The sequence below is a fragment of the Emydura macquarii genome, unplaced genomic scaffold (assembly GCF_026122565.2).
Source record: "Emydura macquarii macquarii isolate MOO-44397 ecotype Brisbane River unplaced genomic scaffold, CSIRO-AGI_Emac_v2 contig_374, whole genome shotgun sequence".
Classification (NCBI taxonomy): Eukaryota; Metazoa; Chordata; order Testudines; family Chelidae; genus Emydura; species Emydura macquarii.
The window spans coordinates 14,842,765-14,867,213 of record NW_027130511.1 but is presented as its reverse complement, the minus strand read 5'-3'; the positions used below and the strand labels follow the sequence as shown (position 1 = coordinate 14,867,213).

General features: G+C 37.4%; 1 long non-coding RNA gene across 1 annotated transcript in view; it reads left to right on the top strand.

Annotated features, from left to right (window-relative positions):
• LOC137142705 (uncharacterized) overlaps positions 1–22,499 on the top strand; it is a 69,576-nt gene extending 47,077 nt beyond the window's left edge. The window contains exons 2-4 of the long non-coding RNA XR_010917005.1: positions 8,658–8,758; positions 18,397–18,442; positions 22,355–22,499. This is a non-coding gene — a long non-coding RNA (uncharacterized lncRNA). The remainder of the gene's footprint in view (positions 1–8,657; positions 8,759–18,396; positions 18,443–22,354) is intronic.
• Positions 22,500–24,449: the final 1,950 nt, after the last annotated feature.

Genomic DNA, 24,449 nt, shown 5'->3' with positions numbered 1-24,449 from the left:
TTTGAATCTTTAACAAAGAAGGCTTTTCTCCCAGTTGTTTACTAGGTATTTAAAATAGCCAAGGGCTAACAAAACCACACACAAAGCCATGAGCTTTCAAAAGTTTGCGTACAAATCCCCTCCCCGCTCAGTTAATCATTTGTTTGGTATCTACAATGTCCTAAATCTATCAGTTCTTTGATTGTCCATAGAGTTTCCTGGAAAAAGAGATACACAAGACCTAAATTTCTAATATAAAAAATAAGCAGGGAATTAAACACAACCCTATTATTTTTTCTTTAGCAGGATCACATTTAATCTATAATCTTATCCTTTATTCCTTTTTTCTCCTTAAACACCAGATCTATTTTTTATATAGTACTTCTGGATGGTAATTTTTCTCCAAGTGCCTTGAATGTGTTCATAGAAACTGGAGCTAGTTAAGTGGTTGCTGTACTAATATGAAGTAAGTAATGAAAAGAATGATTCATTTCTTATTCTACTGCTTTAAATACAAATTAACAAAAAAGCCCCACTAATCTTTTTTTAGATAATACATGTGTAGAGCAATGTGTAGAATACTTAAAAGCAATAAAAGAAATAACCTAAGAAAATTAAGCAAAATGAATTTCCAATTAGTTTCAGAAATTGTGATAAATGCATTTTGAAAGCAAGGAGTAAAATGTAACTTTGTTCAGTATAAATTGAAATTGCCTTTTGTGCTTAATATAGTTCACTTATAATTAGCCAAAGATTTTGTTCTGGCTTGAAACAAAGTTCCATCTTGAGATTACTATGTACTGTGTACATAGAACTTTTATCAAGAAAGGCTAGTGCGGCAGGGTTTGCTTTGACAGCCTTTATCATAGCTTCATAGAAATGAAGAAGTGAAAGAACACAGCTGCTTTTAACAATGAGGCATGTTCAACATTAGACCAAAACACTTTAGATATTGCAAAATATTGCACAATATATTTATAGCTCTATGCAAGTTTTTGTAATTCATGCTGATGCTGCTCTGCTCCAGCTTCTTGGAACAATCTGTCCCTTAATGATGAAGTTAGCGTTCACTCTGAGAAATTACTTTTTAAAGCATTAGCACTAGGGCTAGTTTCAGAAGTAGAGCACTTTCTAAGTCACTTTGCGAGATCCCAAGAAATTACACTGCAGACCTTATGACAAATTTTACAGTGTCCTGCTAGTCACCAGGGCTTACTGTTGCAGGTGCCAACCAGTCTTAGATTCTTTGAACTGGCCTACTACTTCTTGTGACAGTATAAACCCTTTTGCCCTTTCGCTGGCTCATTCATCTAGTGCAGTTATTGTCTTAGCTATCTTGGAGTAACAGGTACTTAATTAAATGAGACACAAGGTGAGTGGCAAGTAAAAAAAAATTTTTTTTTAAAGGAGAAAGGCCAAGAACTTTAGTTAGTTTTTTACTTTTATTTGTAAAACTCTCAGTGTGGAAGTTAACGCTAGTTTAATTATCTATGCCTTGAAGAGATGAAGACAACAGTTGCACATCTTCAAAGATTGGTAAAATATGTTTGTGGCTATCCCTGTAGTCTAAGCAAATTAATTACAGAAGTGCTTAATAGGTAACTAATAGTATTGCTAGGAGGTCAACCTAAAGGACTGTTTTAATAACCACTTTCCTTTTGTGAATAATATTATGTGATTTAACTCTTTATTGCATGTGACTCATATACAATTCAGAAGACTTGGCACAGTTTCAAAAATCTTTACTAATAAAAAGTTCTTATATTGCACAATAAATTAGTAACACAGCACAATGCTCTAAAATTTGATAAGTTTTCCCAAGCCTTTGGTAGGAAACAACATTATTTTAAAGGGAAAATTGTTTATGTACAGTCATAGGAACTTCACTGTAACACAGTGATATTCATATCTACAATGAGTAAGGTTTATTCTTAAAAAAAATTTGCTAAATTTCGGCCTTCAAGTATATACTTTGGGAACATGTGATGCTTATTAACTGAACAGCTTTAAAGAGCATTTATGTATTAATTGGTTTTTAAAAATACATAAATTTTAAAGTTAGAGTCAGACTCAAGCTGCAAAAGATTCTGATCTGGATTATATACACTCTGGCGATGTAGGTAGTTATGGGACTATAAGGCTGAGGGAATGGAATTTTACGCCTTTCAGAGTAATGTCCCCTGACTTATCTGCAGGGCACACTCACTATCAGTTAGTCTGAGAAAGTGAGTCACATTATGGACTCTGTGGAGACTTTATATTCGTCCTTTCTTTCTTTGTTGTTTCTTTTAATCTAAAATAAGTTATTCATTCTGAAAGTACATATTTGCCTCTTGTCCATGGGAAAACTTTAGAAACCTATGGGTATTTACATATAAGCTTCTGTTTTGTCTTTTATTAAAGCTTGTTGCCATTTGCACATATAAAGTACATTAAACTCCTCTAAAAGCTGGGTGATATAAAAAGTTTGAATCTGCTTCTGCTTCCAGGATAATAGCTTTAGACTGTCCTCACAAGCTATACTTTTCTTTATTTAAAAGTATGAGCAACTACACCTTATGCTAAAGGACTAATTCCATTCCTCTGGAAGCAGTAGTCTGTCCATGTCACTTCAGTGAGAGAGGAGAGATGGGAGTTCCCTCACTGTAAGATTAAAAGGGTCTCAACGACATATATATACACAGGAGAAATCGTTACCAGGATTATGAATGGAACATGAAATCAGAACAAAGGTCTTCTTACATCTCTGGGCATATGCTTAGTATTAGTAATAGGCTTGCAATAGACAGAGCTTGCCTGCACAATACTGCCATGATTATAGATACATAAAATAGTTTAAAAAACAAACAAACAAACAAACAAACAAAAAGATGAACTACAATTAAGGAAAATAATTTGTCATTTTTCTGTCTCTTCTGAATTATGGCACAGTATGAAGGAGTGTTTATCTAGGGAGGCCTCAGGTTAGAAGTCATGGTTCAGTTCCTAGACTCATTGTTTCTGTAAGAGATTATCGTTACAAATACTGTTATAGCTGAGTCTCTGTGTCTGCTACAGCAGATGGAAATCTGTAGTACTGTAGGTACATCTTGTGGTGATTGGAAAATATAGCAAGAAACTATATTTAGGATCTACCACCAAGGTGCGGCATGGCATCTTGATTAATAAACTAGATTAAGAAAAAATCAACATGGCATACATTAAAAGGACTAAAAATTGATTAAATAATAGGTCTTAGTGTAATTATAAATGGGGAATCACCATTTAGTGAATGTGTATCTCGTGGGGTCCCAAAGGGATGGGTTTTTGGCTCTACGTGATTTTAAAGTTTTTAACCATGACTTCGAAAAAAATATAAAATCATTACTGGTAAAGCTTTCAGATGACCCAAAGATTGGGGTGTGGACAGTAAGGGGGTAAATAATGAAAAGGACAGTTTATTAAAACAGAGATGTAGATCTCTTGGTAAACTGGGTGCAGGCAAACAATAGAAATTTTAAAATGGCCAAATGTAAAGTCATATATCTAAGAACAAAGAATGTAGGCTATATTTTCAGGATATTCTGGCAAACAGTGATTCTGAAAAAGACTTGGTGTTCCTGGTGGATAAATTGAACGTGATTCTCAGTGCAACGCTGGGGCCAAAAATGTATGATCCTTGGATGCATAAACAGGGGAGTATCAAGAAGGAGTAGATAAGTTAAATAACCTCTGCATTTGGCACGTGTGTGACTGCTACTGGAATACTGTGTCCAATTCCGATGTCCATGCTTCAAGAAGGGTTCAGAGAAGAGCCACAAGAATGATTCAATGATTAGAAAACATGCCTTATAGTGATAGAGACAAGAAGCAAAATTGTTTAGCTCAACAGAGGAGGTGAAGAAGTGACTGTATCACAGTCTATAAACATCTAGAAGGGGGACAGAAATGTGGTAATAGTTGGTTTTTCAATCTAGCAAACAAAAGCATAACAAGAATCAATGGCTGGAAGCTAAAGCGAGGCAAATTCAGCCTAGAAAAAGACAACAAATTTTGTACAGGGGTATAATGAATCATTAGAACAACTTGCCTAAAGAATGAGGTGGATTTCACTGGAAATTTTAAAATCAATATTGGATGTTTTTTGTAAGAGATGCTCTAGTTCAAGCACAGCTATTAGACTTGAAGCTGGGATTAGTACCGGGAAGTCCTATGGCTTGTGTTATACAGGAGCTCATTCAAGACAATCACAGTGATCCCTTATGGCCTTAAAATCTTTGAATGTGCAAACATCAAAAATTTCTGTGGCTCCTCCTAGCAGAGATCCATTTAGAGCTGGTCAAAGAATTTAAATGAAAACAAATCTTCAATGAAAAACAAAATTGAAATTTTCAAAGTTTTTTCTCGTTCTTCAGCAAGCTCTAGATCCATTGTAGTGAACTTTTGGAAATGATGTATTTGGTCTGAAACACATGGCGTAGTACAATATTTATAGACACTAGCAAATACTCTACCTACTAGTGAATAGACAGCCATAATTTTATTGGGTTTTGAAACATTTCTAGAAAAAACTCTCATATCTTTGAGAATAGCTAAATAATTTCAGCTAGCTGGCATTACCAGACATTCAAATGTCATTTTTATAAGTTCCCTTTTTGGATACCCTATGGAAATGATATTGAAGGTAGAGATTCAAACCAGTTTTCAGATAGAGTAATAATTCATTGCATCCAGTGTCAGTTCCTTTATCAGAATGCAGGATTATCAAAGTTCCACTCACATCAGTAACTGTTTCAATAGATTCAGTAGATTCAGTAATAATACTAAATGATTTATTATATAATAATTAATTATTATTATTGTTTAAAATTTGCATTTGCACCTAGAGGCAGCAATCACATAAGAGAATAAGAATGGCCATACTGGGTCAGACCAATTGTGCATCTAACCCAGTATCCTGCCTTCTGACCTTGGTCAGTGCCAGATGCTTCAGAGGGAGTGAACAGAAAAGGGCAATTTAATCAAGTGATGCAGTCGTCCAGTCCCAGCTTCTGGCAATCAGAGGATTAGGGACACCGGGTTGTGTCCCTCACCTTCTTGGCTAATAGTCATTGGTGGGACCTATCTTCCAATCTTTCTTGAACCCAGTTATACTTTTGTCCTTCACAACATCCCTTGGCAAAGACTTCTACAGGTTGTCTGTTTATTGTGTGAAAAAGTACTTTATTATGTTTTATTATAAACCTGCTGCCTATTAATTTCACTGAGTTAAGCCCTAGTTCTTGTGTTATGTGAAGGGATAAATAACACTTCCTTATTCACTTTCTCAACATTATTCATGATTTTATTGACCTCTAATATATCCCACCTTAAATCATCGTCTTTTCTAAGCTGAACAGTCAGTCTTTTTTTCCACATATGGAAGCTTTTCTATACCCCTAATCATTGTCATTGCCCTTTTTTGTACTTTTTCCAATTCCAATATATCTTTTTGGGAAGGGGGAGATCAGATCTGCATACAATATTCAAGATGTGGGCGTACAAAGGATTTATAAAGAGGCAATACAATATTTTCCGTCTTATAATCTATCTCTTTCCTAATGTTTCCTAACATTCTGTTAGCTTTTTGACTGCTGCCACACATTGAACAGATGTTTTCAGAGAGCTATCAAAAATGACTCCAAGATCTATCTTAAGTGGTAACAGCTAATTTAGACCCCATCATTTTGTATGTATAGTTGGGATTATGTTTTCCACTGTGTATTACTTTGCATTTATTAACATTGAATTTCATCTACCATTTTGTTGTCCAGTCACCCAGTTTTGTGAGATCCCTTTGTATCTCTTTGCAGTCCATTTTGGACTTTCCTATCTTGAATAAGATTGTGTCATCTGCAAACTTTGCCACCTCACTGTTTACTCCTTTTTCCAGGTCATTTATGAATATGTTGAATAGCACTGGTCCCAGTACAGATCCCGGAGGGATACCACTATTTAGCTCTCTCCCCTGTGAAAATTGACCATTTATTCCTACCACTCCACCCTCTATATTTTAACCAGTTACTGATCCATGGGAGGATGTTTCCTCTTATCCCTTGACTGCTTACTTTTCATGATAGTATTTGGTGTGACATCTTGTCAAAGCCTTTCTGAAATTCCAAGTACACTATATGCACTGAATCACCCTTGTCCATATGTTTGTTGACACCCTCAAAGAATTCTGATAGATTAGTGAGGCATTATTTTCTTTTATAAAAGCCGTGATGATTCTTCCCCAATGTATCATGTTAATTTATGTGTCTGAGAATTCTGTTCTTTACTATAGTTTCAACCAATTTGCTTGCTACTTAAGTCAGACTTATTGTCAGTCCTGTAATTTCCAGGATTGCCTCTGGAGCCTTTTTAAAAAATTGGCATCATATTAGCTATCCTCAAGTCACGTGGTACAGAGACTGATTTAAGCGGGAGGTTACATACTACAATTAATAGCTCTACAATTTCTTATTTGAGTTCCTTCAGAACTCTTGAGTGAATACCATTTGGTCCCGGTGATTTATTACTGTTTAATTTATCGATTTGTTCCAAAACTTCCTCTAATGACACCTCAGTCTGCGACAGTTCCTCAGATTTGACATCTAAAAAGAATGGCTCAATGATTCCCCCTCATATCCTTTGCAGTGAAGACTGAGGCAAAGAATTCATTTAGCTTCTCCACAATGGTCTTCTCTTCCTATAATTCTCTTTTAGCACACAAACATTCAATTTCCAGTGGTCCCACAGACTGTTTGGGCAGGCTTCCTGCTTCTGATATACTTTAAAAAAAAATTGTTGTTAGTTTTTGTGTCTTTTGCTAGTTGCTCTTCAAACTCTTTTTTGCCCTGCCTAATTATATTTAACTTGCCAGAGTTTATGTTCCTTTCTATTTTCCTCAGTAGGATATAAGTTCCAATTTTTAAGGATGTCTTTTTGTCTCTAACTACCTCCTTTACTCTGTTTAGCTGTGGTGGCTTTTTTTTTGTTTGTTTTGTTTTGTTTTGTTCTCGTGGTGTTTTATTTATTTATTTATTTATTTACGGTATACATTTAGGCTGAGCCTCTATTATGGCGGTTTTTAAAAGTTTCCATGCAGCTTGCAGGCATTTTGCACTTGTGACTGTTCCTTTTAATTTCCATTTTAACTAGCACTCTCATTGTTTGTGTAATTCCCCTTTTTGAAGTCAAATACTATTGTGTTGGGTTTTCTTCGTATTTCCCCCCCTACAAGGATGTTATAATTACATTACGTTTGCTATTACTGATTATTTCAACTATATTCACCTCTTGGACCAGATCCTGTGCACCTCTTAGGACTAAATCGAGAATTGCCTCTCTCGTTGTGGGTTCCAACACTAAGCTGCTCCAAGAAGTTCCAAATGATGTCTAGAAATGTTATTTCTGCATCTCCTCCTGATGTGACATGTACCCAGTCAATATGGGATGGTTGAAGTCCCCTATTATTATTGGGTTTTCTGTTTTTGTAGCCTCTCTAATCTCCCTGAGCATTTCATAATCACCATGCTGGTCAGGGGGTCAGCAGACTATTCCTACCGCTATACTCTTATTATCCAAGCATGGAATTTCTATCCATAGAGATTCTACAGTACTGTTTGATTCATTTAAGATTTTTACCGTATTTAACTCTATGCTTCCTTTAACACAGTACTACTCCCCCACCATCACAACCTACTCTGACATTCCTATACATTGTGTATTCTGGTATTACTATGTCCCATTGATTATCATCATTCTACGAAGTTTATGTGATGCCTATTATATCAATACCCTCATTTAATATCTCGAGTTCACCTATCTTAGTATTTAGACTTCTAGCATTTAAACATAAGCACGTATTAAATTTGTCACTATTTAGTTGTCTGCCTTCATGTGATGTAATGGAATGGAACTCTTTTTCATTTGACTGTTTCTCTTCAGTTCCCACCTGGGCTTTATCAACTTCTGTCCTCTCCTCTTTATTAGGATATAGAGAATCCCTGTTAATAGAGCCTTCCCTGTGGGATGTCTCTTTCCAAACCATGTGCTCCTTTGCACCTGTCAGCTTTGCCCCAGCCCTTAGCTGAAGAACTCCTATATGTCCTTTTTAATTTTACATGCCAGCAATTTGGTTCCATTTTAGTTTAGGTGGAGTTCATCCTTCCTCTAATGGCGTCTCCTTTTCCAAAAGGTTCCCCAGTGCCTAATACACCTAAATCCTTCCTCCAAACACCGTCATCTCATCCACACATTGAGACCCTGGAGTTCTGCCTGTCTAACTGGCCCGGAGCATGTAACATGGAGTCATTTCAGAGAATGCTACCATGGTGGTCCTGGACGTTAATCTCTACCACAAATCTTTAATCACTGCAACAAATAGTTTAATGTAGAGACTCTAGACATACCAAATGTGAAGGGAAGAGTGGGAAATGAAGTTTGGAAACTGATCTCATAAATACTTCTCTTTTGGTTTCAAGCCAACAATAAACACTAACCAAAGAATACGCTTGGTTAAACAAGTCATCAAGAGACATCTGCATTCATCAGAACTTCACTTTTAATTATAAATACATGACTGCAGTATATCGTATGAAAGCTTGAAAAACAATGCTTATCGCCTTATTTTTTTAATGTCTTCTGTCACTATGTTAATTTAATCATTTCTTTAGAGGAAGGCAACACCGTGGGATTGCAGACGTTGTCCAGTAAGAGAATCAACTCAGCTGTTGAGACGTGGGTGTGAGCAGTAAAAGGTATTAAATAGGAAAAGGTATGAAAAATGAATATTCTACACATTGGGGTTCTGTCTGGTGTCTTATGTTCAAATAAGCCACAACATTCAACTCACAGCTAAAGAACATGTTACAAGAACAATCTGGTGAAAAATGGCAATTTGTTTACTCTGTATACAGTGTGTGGTTGGTTTGTTTACTTAGTATAATGTGTGTGGTTTTTACTGGGAATTTATCTGGTCATATGGGGAGTCTGATAAGCATCTCAGCTGTGTTAGCTCATCATGTATATTAAAGTTCAGAAAGAGAAAATATGCACAATGCTTCTGTTGGCTTTCATTTTTGCATTAGCCCAGACAATACACTGATCTGGATTTAATGACAATGTTTCAACTAGGTATAGCATTCCACATTTAAAGATTCAAAATCAGAGCCCTACATGTCTTCAGGGTTGACTTGCTAGTAATAATGTTGTTGTTCTGCATAAGAATGTGCATCATTTACTCTGATTGTGGGAATAAGTAAGATGAATTATTTTCCCTAACTGATTTTAGAAATAAAGGATTTTTTTTTCTTTTCTACTTATCTCACCGAACAAAACACATTGCATAATAACTTAGGCTGATGATAAAATTGTGAATGATTGCCTGTCTGTTTCAAAGGGTTCTCGTATGGTCATTTTCTACATTAATCATGTGCATCCTTCGCCAGCTCTGGTATACATAAAATATTACACTGGATATTGAAATCTTCAAACTGTTCCCTTCCCCCCTCCTCCTCACCCCCGGTATCATCATGGGGGCTTAAACCATTTAGTGGAGGTCTAGTAAACTGAGAAGAAGCACTTGGTGGGCACCATAAGGAATCATTCTGATACCAGCAGAGGGATCCATTTCATATAAGACAGGATGCACAGACTCCATGTGCTGTTTGAGATGGGTAGTATTAATGGGTGAAATCCTGGCTCCATTGAAATCAATTGGAGTTTTACCACTGATTTCTATGAAGCCAGGATTTCACCCAAAGCCCTTTTCCTGAACTGGGAGATATTGTCTGTATGCTTGACATTTCTGCGTTTTATGATTAATGATATTATCACATCCTAAATATGAAGTGAGGAATCCCCATGGGAATGTGGCTGTTGTGGAAGCTAATTACCTTGATGGATTGAGGAAGTCTGCTCCTCTGCTGAGCATAGGAGCAAGGAGACAGGAGGTTTATTAAATAACTGGGGAGATCCACAGTTTTTACAGGTTCATTGTTCTTTTTTGTTACTAAACTATTTGTTTTCTGGTGTGAAAATAGGACCAAAGAGAGGTTTTAAAATCAAACTATAGATTTTTTTTCCCTTTTCTCCACTGATCTGGAACTAGCTAATCTGTAAAGGTACATTAATGTTACTTTTGCTGCTTTTGAAGAAAAACTCTATCAGTACCCTTTTGTACTTGTATGAATCCAGCAGCTCTTCAGTGAAGATTTTCAATTTTGTCTTGCTTAAATTCAGTTGGAAAAAAAAAGGAAAGAGAGTATCTGAAGTGTGACTGAGGTGAAATGTAACATCAAAGTAGTAGCTGTGATTGGCTAAGTTGACACACAAGGACAATTGCAGCAGTCTCCATCCTTCACCAGAAAAACATTGCCACAAGTGTGTATGTTGCAACATCACAAAAGGTAGAACAAGCATATGCATTTCCTCTGTTTTTATAACAAATATGTCTGCCATCACAGTATGACTTGTGATTTTGCAGGTCATGATGTGCTGACCAATGGTGACTGGAAGATATTGTTTCCATATGATGGGCTGATTCACAGTATGATCCAACAAATTAGGGCTCTGCTGGGGAAAGGAAGAAGAAAATTCCAGAGTTGAGAACCTCACTGAAAATTCCTTGCTGACAGCCACCTCTTGTTGGAACCTTCCATTTTTATGATAGTTCATGCTTTTTAGCTGTGATGAACTGCTGCTCTTTAAAATGAGAAAAGTCTCCTAAAATAGCTGAGGTCCAAACCTTTTACTGATTTATTCAAAACCAATGTCTTGGTTTGCACCAGGAAACAAATCCAAAACCGGTGCAGACATTGCTGGAACCAAAGTGTAATCTGCTTCCACAACTAAGCAATGAACGGCCTCGTTCTGCACTAGTTTGAGTAGTCTTGAAGTGTGGCTCCTTGGAAAGCACACTGCAATAATCCAGTATGGAGGGGACAAATATATAGAGTTTCCGAGAGTTGTACACATACAAGAAATGATTGAAGCCTCATAGTCAAGCACTGAGGGGGGAAAAAAGCACTCTTGAACACTGCTAACACCTGGAAATCCAGAAAGAGTCAACACTGTATCTTTCTTGAGTGACTTTCTATGGAAGTGAATGACTTAATGACCAATAACAGTAGTAGAAATCCAGGCATAATATGGGTAGACGGTCTGTATGCTTTTCACCAAAGCTCAATGCAACCTCCAACCTGCCAGCATCAACTTCGTTACTTCAGTGTCTCACTACTCATAAACAAGGTTTACATTTTTGCAAACTATGTGGTAAAACTCAGTTTTACTTTCATGAGCTAGGTTTTAAACTGTGGCCAAAAAGTTCAACAAAGTTCAATTGTTTCACACCCTAAACAAAACACTAAAGTACAATGGTACCAAGAAATACCCTGCTGTTTACTATAAAGAAGTTCTTTGGAATAGTATAAATACATATTTACAGAAACTGAAGGCAATGGAGTATTTGTATGAAATTAAGTATGTGCATGTTTGTAGGAATGAGGTTTGCATTTGTTTTTCTGTTGTTAGTATGGCAACAGTTTTATGCTCCAGAATTTTGGGTTCCGAAAATAAGGGTAATAAATATTGTCTCCCAATGCTATTAAGTAGGAAGGAAGAAGAGAATTGTTTCATTTCTTCACTATACGGGAAAGGTGAATGTGGTGTCTATAATTTGTAGTTTTTTAGTTAGTATAGAACAGCCAAATTCTGCCTGTGTATACATGGATGCACCTAGGCCCTTAATATTATAGACCTAAGGAGATTTTCTTTCAACTTGATCATTCTACCTGCTCTGTTTTGCAGGATCTCCTGAAATTATAGCTCAAATGCAAGCACCAGATATAGTTAAATATGCTCAAGCATGTTTATTCTAGGACCCCTAGTTGCTGATGTTTTTCAAAAAAATTCTCTTTTAGACTTTAACATTCCAGGCTTTGTCTCTGCCCATTGGTGTATGCTGTATTTTGGAAAGTCTGAGCAAAACTGATTCAATAATCTGAGGAAAAAATAATTCAGATAATACTTTTGTGTGTGTGTGTGTGTGTGTGTGAGAGAGAGAGAGAGAGAGAGGGAGGAAGCACACATGTTTAATAAAATTCTTGGGGTTTTTTTAGTAGTTCTAGTGTCAAAGTGGTTAGGTAAAGAAAATTGAAATTTGACATGGAAATTGTCCTCAGGAAAGAAAAGTGCCTTTATGGGTTCTGATGAATATTGGCATTGATTTGGCAGAATTATAAGTTGTTCGAAAACAATTATGCAATACACACATGCAATACATTTTAATGATGATGATACATTTTTAACAAAGTTTGCAAACAAAACTGGATTGTATTAAAATGATTGCCTGGCTAGACTTGTACAGTAAGAAAGGTTAGAAACTTGTTCACTGAGGCTATGTTCACACTGCAGTGCTAATTCGAAATAGCTTTAATCAACTTTCAGCAGCCAATTTAAAGAAATAGCAGCAGAGCTGGTCTCTTGCATTCATACATTCCAGCCTTAATTCGAATTAGAAAGCAGTGCAATCTGGGTAGCTATCCCACAGTGCAACTAGCGATGGAGGCTGCGGCATCATCCCAGGATGCATCGCTGCTTCCCCCACCCTTTCCCCCTCCCAAACAAACAGGAAAAGGATTTTCGAGCTGGTTTTTTTGCTCCCTGCAATCACCATTGCTTTTCGCGGCTTAGCATGGGGTACTTGAGAAAAAGAGCAAGAAGGTGAAGCAGCGGAGGCTGCCTTGCTTCAAGACATCCAGCAGAACAATTCCCAATTGCTGCAGGCAATGAATGAGTGATGCATTAGTGATTTCTGTTCCTGTATGTTGCTAGCCTTTTCTCATCCACCCCCTTCCCCCCCCCCCCCCATATGTTGCTTGCCTTTTCTCATGACTCCCCCCACCCACCCCCCGATCACCCCCCCCCACTGTATGCTGCTTGCCTTTGATGAAAGCCTGATATCAGTTCCTGTATGTTTTCCTTTGATGATACCCACTTCCCCCACCGCCCTTCCAGATCTGTGCCCGGCAAATCCCTCATGAACAAGATTTTCTTTAATAAAGAAGCGTTTTGAAAAGATGCAAACATTTATTTTTGAACAGTCATGTCTTGGGTGAAGGGATAGGGGAAGGATTCCTTCACTCTCTCCAGGGGTAGGGTAGAGTGTTTAGTTTCTTCCTTTTCCTAATCTGAGACAATGTGTGCGCAGCACTGCTTAATGGTCGGGCCACTGGCGAGGTGGCTACAGAATGAAAAAAAATAACAAGATAGCCACAGCCAAATTAGTGAAGATCAATATACATATGTAAGATTTTGAAATAATGATGCTTGGATACAATGTAGACACCGCTTTTAAAGTTAGGAAGACTGTATCTATTGATCAATTTCAGCAATGATGGTGTGAGACAATGTTGCCTCTAGTTTGTGTATTGAAGAGGAAGAGACATATGTTTCAGTTGTCATAATTATGATTTTATACAATGTAGCAAGTGACTTTCTAATGCAGACCGCATGGCGGGCTGAGGGGTAATTAGCTGGCATCACAAACCCACAGAGACAGGAACTGAGGGGGGGTGGAAGAGAGGAGGTCGGATTGCATTCATAACCCTCACAGATGGAAAAATCGGGGGGAGGCGTGGGGACGTTTATCTCGGCATGCATCCAAAACCCACACAGACAGGATTGGGGCGGGAGGGGTGGAATTTCTGTGCTTGCAGTACAAACACAGTTTCGGAGATCTAAACTGTGTGGCGGGCTGGGGGGAGGGGAGGAATCAGCTGGCATCACAAACACAGAGACAGAAAACTGAAGACAGAAAACTCACCTGCATCTTTTTGGAGAGGACCCAGAGCGGCTGTTAGCTTCCCTGGCTTTCTGATATGTCTGGCGAAGTTGCTTTATCTTGACCCTGCACTACTGAGCATCTCTCTTGTGCCCCTTCTCCAGCATGCCCTGGGATATCTTCACATAAATGTTCAGATTTCTTTTGCTGGCTCTGAGCTGAGCCAGAACTGATTCCTTGCCCCACAGCCCGATGAGATCTAAGACCTCTGGTCGACTCCATGTTGGAGCACGTTTGGGCTTTGCAGTAGCCATGCTGAGATCACTAGCAAACCTCTCTCCATGCTGTCAGCAAGCACAGACAGTGGAAATTCAAATCTCCCCAGGGCTTGAGGGGAGGGGAGGGGACTTTACCTGCTATTGTGACCACAGAGCACCACAGATTGATTGGCCAGAGAGGTGAAAATGGAGCATAATGGGATACATTCTGGAGGTCAATTAATTCGAATTAAGCTCCATTACGTTCACACTAACACTAATACGAATTCACAAAGTCGGTTTAGGCACTATGCCACTTGCAGAGGTAGTCTTATTAAATCAATTTTACTGGTACCTTAATTTGAATTAACAGTGGCGTCAGTGTGAACGTGGGAGTACTTAAATCGATATAAGGGACTTTAAATCGACATAAGTCTCCAGTGTGAACGAGGCCCTAATGAATCAGGGTTCTGTAAAGGATGAGCTCCTCCTTATGCACCAATCTATAATGTGTAATGAAAACAGCACGTGATCATGGGGGACTTGAATTTGAGAAATATATGCTGGAGGTCTCATGCTGTCAATCATAAAACGTCCTTGGAATTTCTAAACATTATACATGACAATTCCTCAATTTAAGAAGTGTGATAGCCAGCACAGGGGAATTTTTATTAACAGATAAAGAGGAACTCATCATAGAACTAAAAATATCTTAGGTGCAAGGAGTCATAACTTGGTCATATTTATAATGTGCAAACCCAGAATAAACTCCAGACCAATAATATATACTTGGTGCTTTAATAGGGATACTTTCACAAAGCTAAAAATAATTATAAGCCAAATCAGTTAGGAGAAAGAATTTAATCAGAAAAAATTAGAATGAAAATTGGGAATCATTGAAGAATAACTTACTAGATGCCCAAAAAGTCATAATCGAGGAAGTAGGCCATACTGGTTAAAAAACTGACCTAGTTTAGAGGAGAAGTGAGGTAATAGATTTTTTTTTTAAAGTAAGAAATTGAAGGAAGGGGAAATGGATAGTAATGAGTATAAATCAGAAGTTAGGAATTGTAGAAAAATTATAAGGAAAGCTGAGGAACACAAGGAGAAACTTATGCCCAGCGGAGTTAAGGACAATGAGGTGTTTCTTGAATGGATTAGGAACAGAAAGAATCCTGACAATGGTATTGGTCCATTATTAGATGAAAATAGTAAAATTATCAATAATAATGCAGAAAAGGCAGAGGTGTTCAAGAAATATTTGTTTTGCATGGGGGGAGAAGAAGATATTGTCTCATCATATGGTGATAAAACTTTCAATTTCACTAGTGTCTCAGTAAGTTATTAAACAGAAGCTGCTAAAGTTAGACATTTTTAAATCAGCAGGTCCAGGTAATTGCATCCAAGAGTTTTAAAAGAGGTGGCTGAGGAGCTTGCTGGACCATTAATGTTGTTTTTCAATATGTATTGGAGCACTGACGAAATTCCAGAAGACTGGAAGAAAGCTAATATGGAGCCAGTTTTAAAAAGGATAAACAGAATGACTCAGGGAATAATAAACCAGTCAGCCTGACATTGATCCCTGGCAAGGTAATGAAGCAGCTGATATGGGACTCAATAAAGAATTAAAGGAGGGTAATGCCAATTAACATGGGTTTATAAAAAAGAATTTGATCCTGTCAAACTAACGTTAGATTTTTTTATGAATGTTAATGTAATATACTTAGATTTCTCTGAGGTGTTTGAGGTAGTACTGCACAACATTTTGATTAAAAAACTAGAATAATATAAAATAAACATGACATAGATTAAGGACATTAAAATAGGGCTAACTGATAGGTCTCAAAAGTAGTCATAAATTGGAAATTATCAAGTGGATATGTTTTCACTGGAGTCCCCCAGGGATCGGTTCTTGGTCCTATGCTATTTAACATTTTTATCAATGACCTGGAAGAAAACATAGAATCATCATTGATAAAATTTGCAGATGACAAAAAAAATTGAGGGAGCGATAAATAATGAAAAGGGCAGCTTATTGATTCACAGCGATCTGGATCACTTGGTAAACTGGACTCAAGGAAACAATATGCGTTTTAATACGGCTAAATGTATCCATCTAGGAACAAAGAATGTAGGCCATACATACAGAATGGGGAGCTCTATTCTGGGAAGTCATGACTCTGAAAAAGATATAGGGGTTGTGTGAGATAATAAACTGAACATCAGCTCCCAGTGTGGTGCTGTGGCCTAAAGAGCTAATGTGATCCTGGGACGCATAAAAAGAAAATCTCAAGTAGGAGTAGAGAGATTATATTGCCTCTACATTTGGCACTGTGTGACTGCTGCTGGAATACTGCATCCAGTTCTGTTGTCCACAGCTCAAGAAGGATGTTGATAAACTGAAGAGGGCTCAAAGAAAAGCCATGAGAATGATTAAAGACTTGGAAAGCATGCCTTATGGTGACAGACTCAAGGAGTTCAATCTCTTTAACTTAACAAAGAGAAGGTTAATGGTCACTTGATTACAGCTACAGTATCTATATGGGGAACAAATATTTAATAATGGACTCTTCAGTCTAGCAGAGAAAGGTATCATACAATCCAATAGCTGAAAGTTGAAGCTGAACAAATTTAGACTGGAAATAAGATGTACATTTTAATGGAAAGAGTAATTAACCATTGGAATAATTTACCAAGAGTTGTAGTGGATTCTCCATAACTGACAATTTTAACTCAAGATTGGATGTTTTTCTAAAATATATGCTGTATGAATTGTTCTGGGAAAGTTCTATGGACTCTGTTATATAGGAGGTCTGACTAGATGATCACAGTTTGAATCTATAAGAGCAAGAGATCTGGTGAAATCTGATCTTTTGCCATTGTAGCATCAGAAAGACAAATATAATAAACACAGTTCAATAACTGATTATACAACCAAATAACAAAGAAAAATTGTAACACTGGCTCAATATCCGTCTGTTCCTGATGTCTTCCATAAAAGTCTTGCCTCATTCATTGCATGGTAACTTTATGCTGAAGCAAGCCAGAAACTATTACTTATTGTTTGCTTTGTAAAGTGCATACAGTGAATGAGGTAAGTGCATGGGGAATTTGTCTGGTGGAAAATGGGAGTCCAAACTTATGGAGTTTCTACACCTTTACACTATACCCTTACACTAGAATTATCCCTTAAATGGATTTTTTGACCCAGTGATTCTAAATCAGAGAGATCCTGCAATCAAAACACTAGACAACACTTCCGTTTCCTGAAATCGTGCATCAAGTGAATACTGCATTACCTAAATCTAATACCTTTCAGAAACTTATGAAGCCATTTATTTGCATGGAAAGGATTGAGAGAAAAATGACTTCTAACAAACTTTTTGTTCTCAAACCACTTATTATTCTCCGTGTAATAAATATAGATTTTATTCATGGTCTGCTCCTCTCAATGTATTTTTGAACTTTTATTAACTTTTTTCTCTTTGTGGCACAATTCTGCAGTCTTTACATAGCAAAATTTTCACTGACATCCATATTACTATCTCTGTTTTGCAGAAAGATTTGCAGTCCCAGAGTCTTTAAAATGGGGAAATCCACATCTGCTTAATTCCGCAAGACCCCTTGTTTAAAAATACTTAGTTAATGAAAGCACGTTTGTAAAGAACACTTTATGGATTCACCATATATCATATCATACCTTCTTCTCACACGCCTTTTTCTTTTCACCTGCTTTTGTGGTGTGTACTTCTGGCCTGTGAGTAAAACATATGGAAAATTCTGTGATTAAAAATGAGCCTTTGTAAAATCTTGTTTACCCATTTAAACTTCATGGTTGGCCTTTTCCTACTGAAGTTTTGCAATGGCATAGCTAGACTGTAATAAGGACAATTCCCCAGTGTAGCATAGCCTGGTATCCACTCCTGAAGACTTCTCAATTTCTATAGGATGTATTCACTCACTGTCAATGAAATGAAGGATTTCACAGACTGGTATATATAAAATGCAGACTATAGTGTAAATGGCCAGACCAGGTATAGGCTATTAAGAATGCTACTAGTAAAATGCCAAGCATAAGCTATTAGAGGTTGGATAGGTACTTTAATATTCAAAAGTTTAAAAACTTTTCTAAATTGGTTGGAAAATTTCTTATTCAAGTATCTCATTATCTAGAGACAATTTTTTTACTCACTGTCATGAAGGTTTATAAAATATCTAATCTTGTCACTACAATGGGTAGTGGTTAAGACTGTAGGTGGTTTAAAATGAAAGAATATATAAGTGGAGGTGAAGAATGCCAAGGCTGTGAAGATTTGGGGAAGAGAGAAGTTGGTAAATAGTCCTCATTCCTAACCCATTCTCCTTTTTGCTTAGGTTCTTCATCCAGTACATGCAGCTTAAAGAAAGAGGGGGGAAAATTGTAAGTCTTCTTCATGTATAATTTTTGTTGTTATATCTAAAGTGATAGTTGAGGGCTAGAAGCTGAAACAATATTTTATGAAAGTATCATGTTGAAGTTTTTGCAGGTTTCAAAATATTTAAATATGTAAATTTCAATGAAGAGATGTTCAGATTTTTTTGATAGGCTAATGATTTTAAGCATCTCATTTCTAGTAAAACACTGACAAAAGATGTTCAGATTGCAGTGTGAGATGGTTTCTATGGTTACAGTTGTTTCCTAGCATTTTAGTGACATCTTTTGTGAGCATTGGCTGCTTCACTTATTTGTCACTAATGTATGTGTAGAACTATAGTTAATAGCCTTGGGCGGACAATTTTTTTTTCTCTGAATGGCTGTATTGTTTTTAGCAGCATTTTTCAATAAGGTGACAATGCAGTAGAATACTAATGGTATGTATGGTATTTTAAGATGTCAAGTTTTCAATAAAATGGTAATGAAAATTCTGCATTTCATTTAATAGTTAAATATTCATGAATTTTCACAGCATGATCAAGTGAGCAAAAAATAAAGAAACTGTATAATGCATAATACTAAGCATCATAAATTAAGGTTTTTTTCATAGAATCTATTCAAGGCTGTTTAATATATGACTCTTTATTGATTTAAACCAGTCTGTGATAAATTAAAGATATATTAAAATGAAACCATTTTAAATGGATTTAACGTATTTCAACAAAGCATGTTTGTAATGTAAAGGAAATACACACATTACAAACAATATATACTGCATGAATACAAAAATTATGATCAAAGTGGGAGGTTATGAAAGTTGTTTGCTAGAGGAGGGTGAACAAGTGATAATGTTTGAATTTGAAGAACAGTCTCATTGAGAGGTTATCCTATTTGGATATATTCAGATTTAGGCAAATTTATTTAAATGATAGGGTAAATATGTGACCTGTGTTGGGCTGCGGGGCAAGAGGAGTGGCAACATAGTTTGTATAGATTATTGCCAGCAATTCCGTAGCTTAAAGAGGGCTCAATTCTACATCCAGTGTAGTTAGTTGGAGTTCTGCTATTGACTTTAATGGGAACAGTATCATGCACTCCAGTAACCTGCGTATCCTAGGTGTCTCCATCAGCAATAATATCCATGATCAGAGACGTTTCATATGTAGTTTTCTCCAGCTGAATGTGCACTCCCTATCATGCTTTTTACATTCAGTATTGATGATCTAGCTCATTGCTGAGAGTCAGTAGCTCTGCTCAGCTGCTACTAAAATCAATATAATTTCATTTTTGTCTATTGGGGCAACATACTTCAACTTTACATTTTGAAAATGTATATGTTCAATGCGCCATAATGCAGCAGCTCTGTAAAATATTGGAGCAGAGCCAAATGTTACTGGGGGAGGGCTCTCTGTGAGCTGTACTGTGTGTGGCTATTCCACACTGTGTGGGAGTATGAGCTGTCTACTCGACAGCTGTTGCCTGCTGGCTGGGCATATTTTTTTAATTCTCTGATTTTTTTTATTTTTCCCTCCACACTTGAGGGGCTAGTGTATTATTTCAAGATATTTACTGTATAAACCTCTGCCTTCAAAACTCAGCACAAATAACTACAACAAGGTGAAAAAATAAATCTCTCAAACATTCTGTCTAAGCATCTATGCGCTCTACAATGCTCACCATGAGCGCTTCCACTGACGTAAGTGTGGGGAGCTGAGAGCCCAGTTTCTCAACTCCCATGGCAGCTCCCTGCCAGAAGCCTGGTTCCCCATGGGCTGCCTCCACCGCCCAGCTTCCTGGTCCCTGTCAGGAGCTGGAGGGGGAAGCCACCTGGGGCTTCTTGTCTCCCCTCCCCATTTTGAGTCAGGCAGACTTGTCAATTTCACATGAAGCTATGAAACTGACAAGACAATCAACATTCCCAGCCAGGAGCCAGGAGTCAGATCTAGTGCCAGGATGGTAGCTGGGCTCTAGCTGCCTGGCTTTCTTGTCAAAAGAACTAACAACCAGTGTAAGTAACTACACTACATAAGCTCTGTGCCTCTTGCGGAGGTGGAGTTATGATGTCTGTGTAGTAGCGCACTTACATTGGCGGGACAAGGCTGTAGTGTAGATACTGACATAAATAGGTTGCCATAAGCTGCCTTACGTCAACCTAACTGTGTAGTGTAGACCAGGCCTGAGGAAAAGCAACTTCTACATTCTCATCTTGACTCTAGCTTTCTGGTCTTTGGCAAATCACTTAATTTTTCTGCTTCTAGTTGTTTGGACATTTGCTGAGTCTTTTTTTTACTATTTAATAACAAGGAATAAGGATCTAGTTTAATTGGGGCACAAGGACACTTGATATCTTTTTTTTATGAGATTACAAATTTGGATTATAAAGTTAATAGTGTTGACATAATATATATAGGCTTCTCTAAGGCATTTGAGTTAGTACTGCAAAATATATTGATTAAAAAACTAGAACAACATAGTATTCACATGGCACACATTACGTGAATTAAAAGCTGCCTGACTGATAGGTTTCAATATGTAATTTCAGGGAATTATCATCAATCAAGTGTTTACAGAGGAGTCCCCCACATGTCAGTTCTTGGTCCTACTCTATTTAACACTTTTATCCATGACCTGGAAGAAAAAACAAATCCTCACTGATAAAATTTGCAGATGACAAAAAATTTGGGGGAGTGGTAAATAATGAAGAGAACAACTCACTGATTCAAAGTGATCTGGATCACTTGGTAAACTGGGTGCAAGAAAACAAAATGTGTTTTAACATGGCTAAATGTATCCATCTAGGAACAAAGAATGTAGGCCATACTCACAGGATGGGGGGCTCCACTCTGGGAAGCAGTGACTCTGAAGAAGATTTGGGGGTCAGCTGTATGTGAGCTACCAGGATCACATTAGTTCTTTAGGCCGCAGTGGGTATGTCCACAGAGCAACTAGACACCTGCAGTTGGTCCGTGCCAGCTGACTTGAGCTCACAGGGCTTGGGCTGTGGGGCTTGTTCATTGATGGGTAGACTTCTTGGCTCAGGCTGGAGACTACACTCTGGAACCCTCCCACCTCATAGGGTCCTAGAGGTCAGGCTCCTGCTCGAGCCCAGATGATTACACAGCAATGAAGCAGCCCCACAGTCCAATGTGATTCTGGGATTCATAAACAGGAGAATCTGGAGTAGGAGCAGAGAGGTTATTTTACCTTTGTGTTGTCACAGCATGACTGCTGCTGGAATATTGTGTCCATTTCTGGTGTCCACAACTGAAGAAGGGTGTTGGTAAATGGGAGAGGGCTCAGAAAAGAGCCACGAGAATGACTAAAGGATTAGAAAACTTGTTTTATAGTGATAGACACAATGAGCTCAATCTATTTTGCTTGATTACAGTCTACCAGTATCTACAGGGGGAATAAATATTTAATAATGGGCTCTTCAGTCTAGCAGAGAAAAGTAGAATGCAATCCAAGGCTGGAAGTTGCAACTAGATAAATTCAGATGGGAAATAACACAACCTTAATGTTGAGAGTAATTAACCACTGGAACAATTTACCAGGGTTGCGGTGGATAGGACTGATTGTGTAGATCAAGATTGGATGTTTTACCAAAAGGTATTCTGTAGGAATTATTTGGGGGAAGTTCTATGGCCTCTGTTATACCAGTGGTCAGACTAGATCATCACAATGGTCCCTTCTGGCCTTGTAATCTATGAATTTATTACTATAATTTTAGAAAAGCACATTTTGTCAAAATTGCGCCTGTAGCAGGCTGTTATCCACAGAAGGCTGGGCCCAGGTGGTGATGGTCTGGGGAACCAAATGGCCTGCCAGTCAAAGTTCAAAAACAGGTAGACTGAAGAACACTTGTAATAAAGTGCAAATTAAAGAAAATAGCCTCTTACTGAGGTTTTCTCCTCACAGGCAATACTGCTGAGAATCTATACTCTTCCCTGAGACCTGATATTTGAAAAGTTCAAACAAGACAGGCAGAACTTCCCTGTCTTTTGAAAAGACTGCCAACTCTTCAGCTCACTCCACAATGTCTCCTCTTATTAAGGAAGCAAGTGATTTATATCCTTTCCCCCTTTCCAAGCATGCTCTACTGATCGAGTTCTAAAAATTCTAACAGTTCTGGGACTGCACTCTCCAGGATTCTTTCTGGCTGAGAAAAGAAGTGCTCTGAGTCTCCTATATTTCAAGTTTCCAGTCTCAGGCCTAGTTGTAGTCAGCAGCCTAGGTTTCCTAAAACCACAAACTACCACCTATGGCCCACTCCATTGCTCTGTTTCCTTTTTCTATGGCTGTGTTTGCATTACAGCTGGATGAAATTATTCATTCAAAACTCCTCCCCCGCTCCCCACCACCACCACCACCCCCCAAAAAAAAGTGAAATGCAAATTTGGTGACAAAACCAAAATGGTTTGTTTCAAAGTTTTCAGAATGAAATGTTTTTGATTTTTGGCTTGAAATAACTTCTTGTTTCAAAATTTCCTTTAGTTTTAGTTTAAAAAAACAAAACAAAAATGTTTTAAAGTGGTCAAAATTGAAATAAAATGTTTCATTTGATCCACTTTTTTTTAAATTCAGTTTGCCAAAATTTTGCATTTTCAGTTCAATATGAAACATTTATCTGTTTAGGTTTTTCAGAATTATTAGCAAATAAAAAAAATCGGTTACTCATCCTGCTTTAGTTTGAAGTACAACTGTGGAATAAAGTGATATGCTCCTCTCTCCCAAATTTCCCTGTTCATCCTTAAAATACTGGTATATTCCATTAAAATCCAGTTTGTTATTGTCAGTAATGTGCTATGTCAAAAACTTTTAGGAAGTTGAGCCAAAGCATCTGGAGAGGCAAAATAGATGTCAGTCCTTTTTAGACCCACCGTAGAAGATTAACACTGACCGAAATGGGGAAAAAGGTGCCCCTCTTATCTCTACTTCCATAGGTCAAGTAGTAAAGAAGGCTTCATGCTGTTGCACACTGATCCCTGAATATGCTAAGAATTAAAGCAACTCTTTTAAACACTGTCTAAAAATTAAATCCACCTACTGTGTGTGTGACCTTAATAAATAAGACGAACTGTCAGCCTCTGCATTTATTGTGTAGTTGAGCTATAGTGTAGATATCTTAACATGAACTACAGTATGAAGTGTTGATTCCCAGAGGTTTGAGCAAGGACTGCATAAAAGCCTGAATGAAAATGCCAGCAGAATCTTACATGACGATTATGCTATGAAACCTTCTTGTGTATAAAATAATAAAAATGAATGTCATATTCGATTATTACTCCTCAATTCCATGTCTCTTCATGTCAAATGTGTTTAGTTGTGTATTCCTTTGCACAAAAATATGATATTTTTAAGGACCACAAGAACTCTCTCAGGAGCATGTTCTAAGATGGCAACAGTGCCTCTTCCTGTTGGTAACTTTGATATCTGATTTTTTTAACATAGGTCATTATCTTTAAAAAAACGTTTAATGCTGAAGATTGGCCTCATTGAAGGAGCTGTTAGAGAGCTCAAGAATTAAGTGATGATACATGCTTCTAGAAGAAAATTTGAAAAATGTGGTATTGTCTGGGAATATGTTCAGTGTTTAAAAAAGATTAGCCAACCTACTGAAAAACTGTAACATCTCTTCAAGAGCACTAGAAAGGAGAGGATAAAATATGGGTAGGATCTAATGTGAAACATTCAAATGAAAAAGAGTCCCATTCAAGTACATCACATAATGGCAGACAGCTAAAGAGTGGCAATGTTTTTAAGTGCTTATATACAAATGCTAGAAGTCTACGTACTAAGATGGGTGAACTTGAGTGTCCTCATATTAAATGTGGATAGTGATATAGTAGGCATCACAGAAACTTGGTGAAATGAGGATAATCAATGGGACACAGTAATACCAGTGTACAAAATATATCAGAAGGACAAAATAGGTTGTACAGGTGGGGGAGTGGCACTATATATGAAAGAAAGCATAGAGTCAAATGGAATAAAAATCTTAAATGAACAAACT